The sequence below is a fragment of the Ursus maritimus genome (assembly GCF_017311325.1).
Source record: "Ursus maritimus isolate PB19 chromosome X unlocalized genomic scaffold, ASM1731132v1 scaffold_X1, whole genome shotgun sequence".
NCBI lineage: Eukaryota > Metazoa > Chordata > Mammalia > Carnivora > Ursidae > Ursus > Ursus maritimus.
In genome coordinates this window covers 82,412,256-82,423,665 of record NW_024423319.1, presented here as the reverse complement: position 1 = coordinate 82,423,665, position 11,410 = coordinate 82,412,256, and positions in this window count along the sequence as shown.

The following is an 11,410-nucleotide window of genomic DNA, read 5'->3' as shown; positions in this document are numbered from 1 at the left end:
TTTATTTATTTATTTATTTATTTATTTATTTATTTATTTTTTAAAAGATTTTATTTATTTATTTGACAGAGAGACAGAGACAGCCAGCGAGAGAGGGAACACAAGCAGGGGGAGTGGGAGAGGAAGAAGCAGGCTCATAGCGGAGGAGCCTGATGTGGGGCTCGATCCTGGAACGCCGGGATCACGCCCTGAGCCGAAGGCAGACGCTTAACAACTGAGCCACCCAGGCGCACCCAGCTCTGGTTCTTTTAACATAAATTCCATGGAAATTTCTATGCAGATAATCATGTCATCTGAGAACTGGAGTAGTTTTATTTCTTCCTTCCCGATCTGTAAGTCATTCATGACTTTTTCTTGCCTTTCTGAACTGACTAGGATTTCCAATAACCAGGGTGAGAGTGAACATTGTTCCTCATTTCTGATCTTAGGGGAAAAAGCATTGAGGATGATGAGCTGCCCTGGTAGACAACGGTAGACAACACTGCATTTGTGTTATCACAATTTGTTGCTGGGGGGTTGAATTGCATGATTGCATTGGGAAAGGACCCTTAGAAGCTTGCATGGCTTTCCTCTGGACTTCACCTCATGAACTTTTTCCCTTTGCTGATTTTGCTTAGTATCTTTAAGTCATAATAAATATTAGCCTTGGGTACAGCTATATGCTGAGTTCTGTGAAACCTCTTTGCAAATCATTGAAACTGGGATGGTCTTGGGGACCCCAACACAAATGTATACATGTTATAGATTATTACATATTCTTGGTGAATTTTTTATCAGTCTGTAATATCTCTTTACCCCGGTAATGTTCTTGGTTCTGTAGTTTATTTTGTCAGCTATTAATAGTCACTCGAGCTTTTTTTTTTTTAATTAGTGTTTATCTGGTATATCTTTTTTCATCCTTTATTTTAACTTAGCTATATCATTATATTTGAATTGAGTTTATTGTACATAGCATATAGGTGGGTCATGTTGCCTTTTTTATAAGAAAAAAAAAACCCGTCCTTAGGGTTCCTGGGTGGCTCAGTCGGTTAAGTGTCTGCCTTCAGCTCAGGTCGTGATCCCAGGGTCCTGGGATTGAGCCCCATGTCAGGCTCCCTGCTCAGTGGGGAGACTGCTTCTGCCCCTCTCCTGCTTGTGCTCTGGCTTTCTCTTTCTCAGATAAATAAATAAAATCTTTTAAAAAAGGAAAAAATCCATCCTTAAAATCTTTGACTTTGATCATTTACATTTATTTTATTTTTTTGAATATTTATTTATTTATTTTATATAATAAGTGAGAGAGAGTGTGTGCTCACAATTGTGAGGGGGAGGGGCAAAGGAAGAGGGAGAGTCCTAAGCCAACTGCACTGAGTGCGGAGCCTCCCTTTGGGCTCCATCTCAGCACCCTGAGATTACAAGCTGAGCCAAAAGCAAGAGTTAGATGCCCAACCGACTGTGTCACCCAGATGCCCCGATCATTTACATTTAATGTTATTACTAGTATGTTTGGGTTTATGCCATTGTGTGCAAAGTGTACCATTTTATCATTTGTTTTCTCTTTCTTCCCTGTTTTTGTCTCTCTGCTTTTTGCTTTCCTTTGGGTTATGTGAACATTGTTCAGCATTCCTCTTAAATTTATCTACTGTGTTTTTTGACTGTATCTCTTTGTACACTTTTAGAAGTGATTTGTCTAGAAGTTAAAATATACATACTTAACTCTTCCTAGACTACTAAAAATCAATATTTTTACCATTTCACATGGAATATGGAAACCTTACCACCATACAGGTCCCGTTAGTCTCCCCCTCTTTATGTTCTGTTATCTTAAATATTACATCTACATACGTTTTTCTTTAAGTTTATTTATTTATTTAAGTCATCTCTACACCCAACATGGGGTTTGAACTTCATGTCAGGACCCTGACATGAAGAGTCACATGCTCTACTGGCTGAGCCAGCCGGGCGCACCTGGCCTCCATGATTCCGGAAGAGAATTCCGCAGTCATTTGGATCATTGTTCCCCTATACATAATGCATCCTTTTCCTCTGGATGCTTTCAAGACTTGTTTTTAATTTGTGGATTTCAGAGTTTGATTATGATGTGTCCAGGCATGGGTTGTTTGGGTCTATCCTGTTTGGTGTTTGCCAAACTTGTATTGTAGGTTTATGTCTTTTGCCAAATTTGGAAAGTCTCCAGCAATTATTACTTTAAAAATATTTTTAGGGGTGCCTGGGTGGCTCAGTCAGTTAAGTGTCCAACTCTTGATTTAGGCTCAGATCATGATCTCAGGTTCATGAGATAGATCCTCATGTTGGGGGGGCGCCTGTGTGGCTCAGTCGTTTAGCGTCTGCCTTCGGCTCAGGTCATGATCCCAGTGTTCTGGGATCGAGCCCCGCATCCGGCTCCCTGCTCGGTGGGAAGCCTGCTTCTCCCTTTTCCACTCCCCCTGCTTGTGTTCCGTCTCTCGCTGCCTCTCTCTCTGTCAAATAAATAAATAAAATCTTAAAAAAAAAAAGAATAATTTTGGGGCGCCTGGGTGGCTCAGTCTTTAAGCATCTGCCTTCGGTTCAGGGTGTGATCCCAGGGTCCTGGGATCGAGCCCCACATCAGGCTCCTCTGCTGGAAGCCTGCTTTTTCCTCTCCCACTCCCCCCTGCCTGTGTTCCCTCTCTCACTGGCTGTCTCTCTCTCTCTGTCAAATAAATAAATAAATAAAATCTTTTAAAAAAAGGGGGGCCCCATGTCGGGCTCTGCACTCAGTGGGGAGTCTGCTTGAGACTCTCTCCCTCTCCTTCTGTCCCTCCCTCTGCTTTCTATCTAAAATAAATAAATAAATCTTTTAAAAAACGTAACATGACAATCCCAAATTGTACAGTGGTTCCAGAACCCTAGGTGTGAAAGTAGCCAGTTGAAAATATTTATTGATACTTATTCTGACTTAGGGGAGAAAAGTTCTCCCTATGGGGGCAAACCTAAGTCATGTATGCCTCCTGGAGGCCCCTGCTTAAAGGGGTCATGAAAGCAAAATAGTAAATACTGAAAGAGCCCACTGAATTAGCTGAAGGCATTTGGGAAGATATGGTGCAGATGTAAAGAGGAAGCAATAGCTGATGAACTTTTCACAAAACAGCAAAACCTTGGAGACATTTTAAAACAGTATTGTTGGGGTGCCTGGGTGACTCAGTCAGTTAAGGGTCTGCCTTTGGCTCAGGTCATGATCCCGGGGTCCTGGGATGGAGCCCTGCATAGTGCTCCCTGCTCAGTGGGGAGTCTGCTTCTCCCTCTCCCTCTGCCTGCTGCTTTTCCTGCTTGTGCGCACGCTCTCTCTCCCTCTCTCCTTCTCTCTCTCTCACAAATAAATTTAAAAAAAATCTTTTAAAAAAATGGAGCTGCCTTTATAAAAAAAAAGGGGGCACTATGAAAAGATTGCTATGGATGGTTATTTAATTTTATGTATGTATGTATTTCAAGGCATGGTTATTTTATCTTATTTTATTTTTAAAGATTTTATTTATCTGACAGAGAGCACAAGCAGGGGGAGCAGCAGAGGGAGAGGGAGAAGGAGAAGCAGGCTCCTCGCTGGGCAGGGAGCCCAAATCAGGGCTGGATCCCAGGACCCTGGGATCATGACCTGAGCCAAAGGCAGATGCTTAACAACTGAGCCACACAGTCAACCAGCATGGTTATTTTAAATAGAAACAATTAGGCCTTTACAATAGTGAAGTGGGTTAAAGGAGGCAGGGGCCAAGTGCTTTGGTCATCCTATGCCTATCGCGAAGGGTGAAAGTCTGTAAGTTCTAAGGGGGTGGATCTGAGATTTACAAGGACCAGTGGCAATGCTTTCAGCCAAGGTATTTGGAGGGTGTCTACAAATTTTGCCGAGTCTTAATAGTGCCTTTAGTGCATTCAACTAACCCTGAGGCTTAAGGATGATATGTACCACGAAAGTGCTGTAAAACCAGCCAAACAGCACAGACTCACTGAAACACCTCATGAGTAAAATGGACTCTCCAATCACTATGAAGTTCAAGAGGGGTTCCCCAGGTTGGGATAATTTTTTTTAAAGATTTTATTTATTTATTTGACAGAGATAGAGACAGCCAGCGAGAGAGGGAACACAAGCAGGGGGAGTGGGAGAGGAAGAAGCAGGCTCATAGCGGAGGAGCCTGATGTGGGGCTCGATCCCATAATGCCGGGATCACGCCCTGAGCTGAAGGCAGACGCTTAACCGTTGTGTCACCCAGGCGCCCCGGGATAATTTTTTTTTAACAGAATTTTAGCCACAGAAGCAGCAGTGGCCTGTCTACAACGGAAAGCTTTAGCCCAGTGAGAAAACCTACAAACCATGACTAAAAAATATTTATATCCACAAGACGGGAAACTGTATGAAATCCATTTGTGTGAATGGGTTTCTCTGGATTATACTCTGGACAGGTGGGACAAGTGTGGTAGGCACTTTTAAAAAACTTTTTATCTTTTTATTTTAATTATTTATTTCTTTTTTGGAGCGAGAGAGGGTGGGGAGGGGCAGAGGGAGAGAGAGAATCTTAAGTAGGTTCCATGCCCAGTGCAGAGCCCAATGTGGGGCTCAATCTCAGGACCCTGAGCTCACAGTCTGAGCCAAAATCAAGGGTTGGTTGCTTAACCAACTGAGCCACCCAGCTGCCCCACTTTTTAAAAACTTTTTAATTCTGGTACACTAAACATACGGTGTTATATTAGTTTCAGGTGTGCAACATAGTGATTCAACAATTCCATACATCACACAGTGCTCATCACAAGTGTCCTCCTTAATCCCCATCACCCATTTCACCCATCCCCCACCCACCTCCCCTCTGGAAGGGGTAGGCACTTTTTGTGGCCTTATTAATATTTCCCCACCAATACTGGTTCATGAACACTATCATTTTGTCAGTAGACTGATGGTTTAATGAATCTCTAGTGGTAAAGCAAAGGGAATTTTAGAATTTCTTTTTTTTAAAGATTTATATTTATTCATTTGAGAGAGAGAGAGAGAGAACGAGCTGGGAGAGGGGCAGAGGGAGAGGGAGAAGAGGCTCCTCTTGGAGCAGGGAGCCTGATGTGGGGCTCAATCCCAGGACCCTGGGATCATGACCTGAGCCAAAGGCAGACACTTAACCAACTGAGCCACCCAGGGGCCCCGGGAATTTTAGAATTTCTGGTTGGGCCAGATTGTTATTTGGTTGCAATAGCATATCCAGCACATTTTCATCCTTTAAGTAAGATCTGTCAGTAAGCCATGAAAAGTCTACATTGGTTAGAGGAGTTTCCAATAAATTGTCACGGGGAGTCAAAAGGTGATCTGTCATTGTTAAGCAGTTGTGAAGGGTTTCTTCTGGATCTAAACGTGGTCCTTGTTCCGAGATCAGGTGCCTTAACTATAGAACCTGAGTTGGAGCCAACTGCAATTTTTCTTTGGCGACTTTATGTCTTTTTAAGGCCAAAAATTTTTAACAGGTGGATGTTATTCTCCTGTGAAGAGGTTTGAGAAGGGGAGCAGAGAAGTAGATAATCTATGTATTGTAGCAAAGTAGAGCCTGCAGAAAGCTTTATATCATCCAAATCAGCTTTTAAGGAACTCTCTGTGAAATTCTGGGACATTACTGTCCAGGTGTATTGCCTTTTTCCCCAAGTGAAAACAAAAAGATATTGGCTATCCTTATCAACTGGAATACTAAAAATGCACTGCATGGATCAATTACAGTGAAAAATTTGCTTTCAGCGGGAATGGATGTCAGCAGCACATGGGGGTTAGGAACAACAGGGTGTCAATCAGGATGTTATTTATTGCTCCAAGGTCCTGGATAAACTTCCATCCTTGGCCATTGGGTTTTCTCACAGGTAAAATAGGGGTATTAGAGGAATTAGTGCAGGGGATAATGAGGCTCTGAGCTTTGTAATCTAGTATGGGGTTGATGCCTTGAAGGGTTTCTTTATTTACAAGGCATTGATTAATTCTAGGGAGGGTTTTGAGGGATCTATTTGAATCTTGATGGGTGGTACACTGGATTCTGCCAATATCAGTTGAAGATTTTGCCCATAAAGAGGATAGTAGCTGATCTAATAGGAACAAATGATCAGTGTCCCTGTACTCAGTTACGGTGCCATCAGAGACAGAACAAACAAAAGATGTCAAAGGGTCATTTCAGTCTCCTGGTTGGCTATTTTAATTACCACTGTCAAATTCTGGAATTATTCCCCCCTTTTGGGAGAAAGAAACTCTGGCATGATACTTTTCTAAGAAATCTCAGCCCAACAAATAAATAGGGGTTGAGGAACTAAGGAGGAAATGATGTGCATCTCTCAAAGGGTACAGACAAAAGGGGACAGGTTCAGAGACACGAACCTGTTGAGGTTTCTTAGCGCCACCCCCCATTTGAACTTTAAGGACTCCAAGGCAGGGGCTGCTTTATAACAGTGAGATTGAACACCAAGAGAGTAGCTTTGGTGTCTAAAAAGACCCCAGTCTCGAGAGTGGTTTCTCTGAGCTGATTAAGAGGGAAGAGCCCATGTAGTTCCTCAGAGCCCTGTCGCTGGAAATTAGGAGGACAGTGGAAAGGCTGGCTAGAGGGCTGAAGGCACGTGGAATGCTTATGCTTATAACAGTCTTTTTTCCCAATGCCCTGGTTCTTTGCAATACTAGCAGAACCTAAAAGGGTTTTGGTTTTATTTAGGGGCCTTTATTTGCCGGGGTTGAAAGTTGAGAACTTTAGTGGTCTTTCTTTTGGGTGACTCATCTAGAATGTGAGCAAGCTGGTTTGGCAAATTAACTAAACTTGGAATGGACATAGTTTCCCATTCTATCCTGGTCCTTTTAACTAAAAGAGAAAGATCCTGGTTCAGTCCATTAATAAACAGAGTTAAATGCTACCCAGGTGGATTCACTATCTAACAAAAAACCAGAGTTTTCTTTGAAAACAATCTGAAGTTGATTGTAATAGTCATGACCAAGTTCATCAGGCTTTTGTGTATAAACCTGAATTTTGTTCCAATCAATGGTCTTAGGAAAAGCTACTGTAATTGCTTGGTGGAGATTTTTGGTGAGTGTTCTAGCATCTTGCCAAAAGTTGAGGGGGGGGGTTATCTCTCTAAATACCTTCCCAGATGTTCCCATCAGGCTAGTTTTATGCAATGTTTGGCCTGGTCTTCACCAACAAGCATGTGGACTAATTGATAGAAATCTGAGAAACCAGGTTGATAAAAGTTTGAGTGACTATGTTACATTCTGCAGCAAACCTATGGGGTCCTCAGTCACTTTAAGAAACTCTTTAACTGTAGCCCCCAATTCGGCTTTAGTCCAGGAAACATAAGAAATTTGGGGCTTATGTGGATCCCCAAAATGTTTAACTTTAAAGGAGGTAGGTTACTGGAGGAGATAATGCTAAGTGAAATAAGTCAAGCAGAGAAAGACAACTATCATATGATTTCTCTCATCTATGGAACATAAGAACTAGGATGATCGGTAGGGGAAGAAAGGGATAAAGAAAGGGGGGGTAATCAGAAGGGGGAATGAAACATGAGAGACTATGGACTATGAGAAACAAACTGAGGACTTCAGAGGGGAGGGGGGTGGGGGAATGGGATAGACCGGTGATGGGTAGTAAGGAGGGCACGTATTGCATGGTGCACTGGGTGTTATACGCAACTAATGAATCATCGAGCCTTACATCGGAAACCGGGGATGTACTGTATGGTGACTAACATAATATAATAAAAAATCATTAAAAAAAAATAAAGGAGGCAGGTTTTAATAGGTTCAGGAGAGGAGGAAGTGGGGGGAGTTTTGGAGGGAGAGGGAAGTTTGGAGGAAGGATGAGAATGAGGGATTGGGGTATAAAGGACGTGGAGTTGGTGCAGAGGGAATAGAGGCAAATGGCGCTGGAGAGGGGGCCTGAGCACGAGGTGTCTGCCACAAGTCAGGAGACAAAGAAAACAGTGGAGGGGGAAAAGAGGTCTCAGAAGCCCGTTTTATTTCTTTCAATTGTTTATTTGCCTCAGTTAATTTAGAAATAGTATTTTGTGGGGCGCCTGGGTGGCTCAGTCGGTGGAGCACTCGACTCTTGGTTTTGTCTCAGATCATGAACTCAGGGCTGTAAGATCGAGCCCAGCGTCAGGCCCCACGCTTGGTACAGAGCTGCTTGAGATCTTCTGTCTCTGCCCCCCCACCCCCCCACCCCCCCGCGCACGCGCGGGCCTACACGCGCCCCCCCCACTCTATCTCAATTAAATTAAATTTAATTTTAAAAGAAATAGTATTTTGCAATGAGACAAACTTAGAATCCTGAAAATGTTTGGAAGCCTCAAGGTACCAATTAAAATAGGCATCTTACTCAGTTTTGATGGGTTGGTTTTGTTTGTTTTTTGGTTTTTGTTTTGTTTTGTTATTTTGAACTGTGGCTTTCTAATTTAATATTGAGAAAAAGAAGTTTTGGGAGATCAAAAGTCTTCCATAATGGCCACTGGTGTACTTTTGGCTAAGTTGGTCCATTTAGTTAGAAATGCACATGAGGAGGGAACCATAGTTTTTTTTTTTTTTTTAAATATTTTATTTATTTATGTGACAGAGAGACAGCCAGCGAGAGAGGGAACACAGCAGGCGAGTGAGAGAGGAAGAAGCAGGCTCCCAGCGGAGGAGCCCGATGTGGGACTCGATCCCGGAATGCCGGGATCACGCCCTGAGCCGAAGGCAGACGCTTTAACGACTGCGCTACCCAGGTGCCCCGGGAACCATAGTTTTTAAACATGAAACCAGCCAGGGCCCCAGAAAGAGGGGGTGCCCTTAAAACATTTTGATGACTGGGGTCCCACCTCTTAGAGGTTTTTCAGGAACAGCCTGGTTCCAGAAAGAATCAGACCAAAGGCCAGCACAGTTCCAGTAGGGACAGTCTGGTTCTGAAAAGGAGTCAGACCAAAGGCCAACACAATTCCTACAGGAACAGTCCAAAGGCCAACATAGTTCCAGTAGCCACAATTCTAACAGGACCAGTCTGGTTCCAAACGGAGTTTGATCAAAGGCCAAAGAATACTCGCAGAAAGGACAAAGCTTTAAAACAGATCCCAAATAATGCCTGGAGAACTCAAAACACAAAGTGAGCCGAACTCGAATCCAGGAGAAAACTTACCTTTAAACTCTAGGGTTGGCAAGAAAGCAGTGAGTGTAACTGGCTCTGTGGATACCAGCACAGAATTTGCTCATTAGTCTTGGAGTTGTTGGGGGTCTTCTCTGGATCCCACTTCTGATCACCAAGTAATGTTAACCTTCAAAATAAAACAGTCAGTCATTTTATGCACAAAAATGGGTTTATTTACAAATAACAGAGAAGTGTAATTTGGGATGTGCAAGCTATGGCAAAACCATAGGCAAGTTGGGAGAACAAAGGGAAAGGATGCTGTTTTATAGAGGAAAAGGGGGAGCTGGGAGACACGAAGTCCACTGAAATAAACTAGGATTTCCAAGTGCAGTGGTTTTTCATTGGCTGAGTTGGGACAGTGTCTCATTGGCTGGGCTATTGCTGGGAGGGGAGAGAACCTTTCTCCCTCCTGCTGGGGTAGTAAAGTAGCATGGACTTAAAAGGTATCTTCCTGTTGGGGTCTGCAAATGAGGAGAAGTGATAGGGTGAGTTCCCCCTTCTGGCCTCCTACCTCCATTTTAGTGAGGTTTCCTTTCCTTAATGTTCACACAGCCTTTTCTGCATTGGTGTCCATCAATTGCCTTTCTCGTGTGAGTTGAGACTTTTTCCTGGTTCTTCATATTCTGAGTAATTTGAATTATATTCTGGGCATTTTGAATATTAGATTATGAGAGTCTTGGTCTTGTGTAAAACCTATGGAATATGTTTCCATTTCTGTTTCATCAGGCATTCTTTCTTCACAGGCAGGCACAATAGCCCTTGTCCTTGTGTCTGGGGCCAGGAGAAGGGAAGCAGCTGGGCCTTGGAGGGGAGGGGATTAGATGAAGATGAGGCAAGTCTTGGGGGCATGATTTGAGGTATCTGGGTCTTGGAGGCACCAGAAAATGCCAGCAAAAGGCAGATTTGGGAATCCTAAGTAGGCCAGGGTAAAGGGGTGGGAAGGCCACCACTCACACACAAATGGACACAGTGGGCATGCTCACTGCTGCATGCCTTCCCATTGACCATTGGTGTGGGGTGTGTGCACTGCATACCTCATGCTGAGTTATGCTGGTCGCACCATAGACTGTGGATTCTTTCATTCTGCCTGAGACTCAATCTGTAGGTCCCCTGATATATCTTCTCTGGAGTATAAGTGTGAGTGGGTGTGAGGAGGGAGCCAGTGAGTTTGAGACAGGTAGGGTCTGTGTGGTTTCTGGCCTCTGAGCGGAAATGTCCTCAAGGTTGTTATCCTTCTCTTCACAGGTGCAGCAGCCACCATGGCCTTTGATACATACCATTGCAGGCTGGGACAAGGGAGGACAATGAACTTCCGGGGGGAAGGGTAGACAAAATTGGGGCAAATACTGGGGGAAAGATTTAAGGTATCTCTGTCCTAGAGGGCCCGGGAACTGCTGACAGAGGGCAGATTCAAGAATCCCCCGTGGGGCTCGGATGAAGGAGTGGAGAAACCACCAAGTACCGGGCACACAGGATACACTGCACCTGCCCAGTGCCACCAAATTTCCCATGGCCATTGGTGGGATGTGTGTGCAATGCATTCTGGGTGCAGAGCTGTGAAGACCCACACCCACCCCGCACACACGGGTCGCAGTGCATCTGCTCAGTAGCATGTCTTTTAAATCCATCGTAGGCATGGGGTTTGTGCGGCGCGGTCTGGGTGCGGAACTGTGCAGGTCGCATCATACCGTCTGGATTCCTTTTTGGTGACTGACACTCAACTGGTAAATCCCTAGATCTGTCCTTCCAGGAATTTAAGTGTGAAGAGGAAGCCAGTAGGCATTGGGGGGTGGGAATGGTGTGGTATCTGGCTTCCAAGGAGGAAGGTCCTCATAGTAGTCCTCCTTTTCCTCCCATGTCTCCACAGGCATAGCTATTGTCTTTCTTGGTGGGTGTGGGACGGGGGAGGATGGTGGATATGGAGGTGGGGTTGAGATGAAGATTGGGCATCTTGAGCCATGATTTGAGGTATCTGGATCCTAGAGATGCCAGGAATTGCCAACAGAGGGCAGATTAGGAATCCTCAGTGGGGCCTGGATGAGGAAGTGGGAAAGCCCCCCAGCCACACACGTGGGACACAAGGCGCCTGCGCAGTAGCATACTCTTTTATATCCACCATTGGCGTGGGGTTCGTGCAGTGCGTTCTGGGTGCAGAGCTGTGCAGGTCTCATCTTACTGTCTGGATTCTTTCGTGGTGTCTGACTAAATTGGTAGGTCTCCAGGTCAGTTCTCTTAGGAATTTAAGTGTGGAGAAGGAGCCAGAAGGCTTTGGGTGGGTA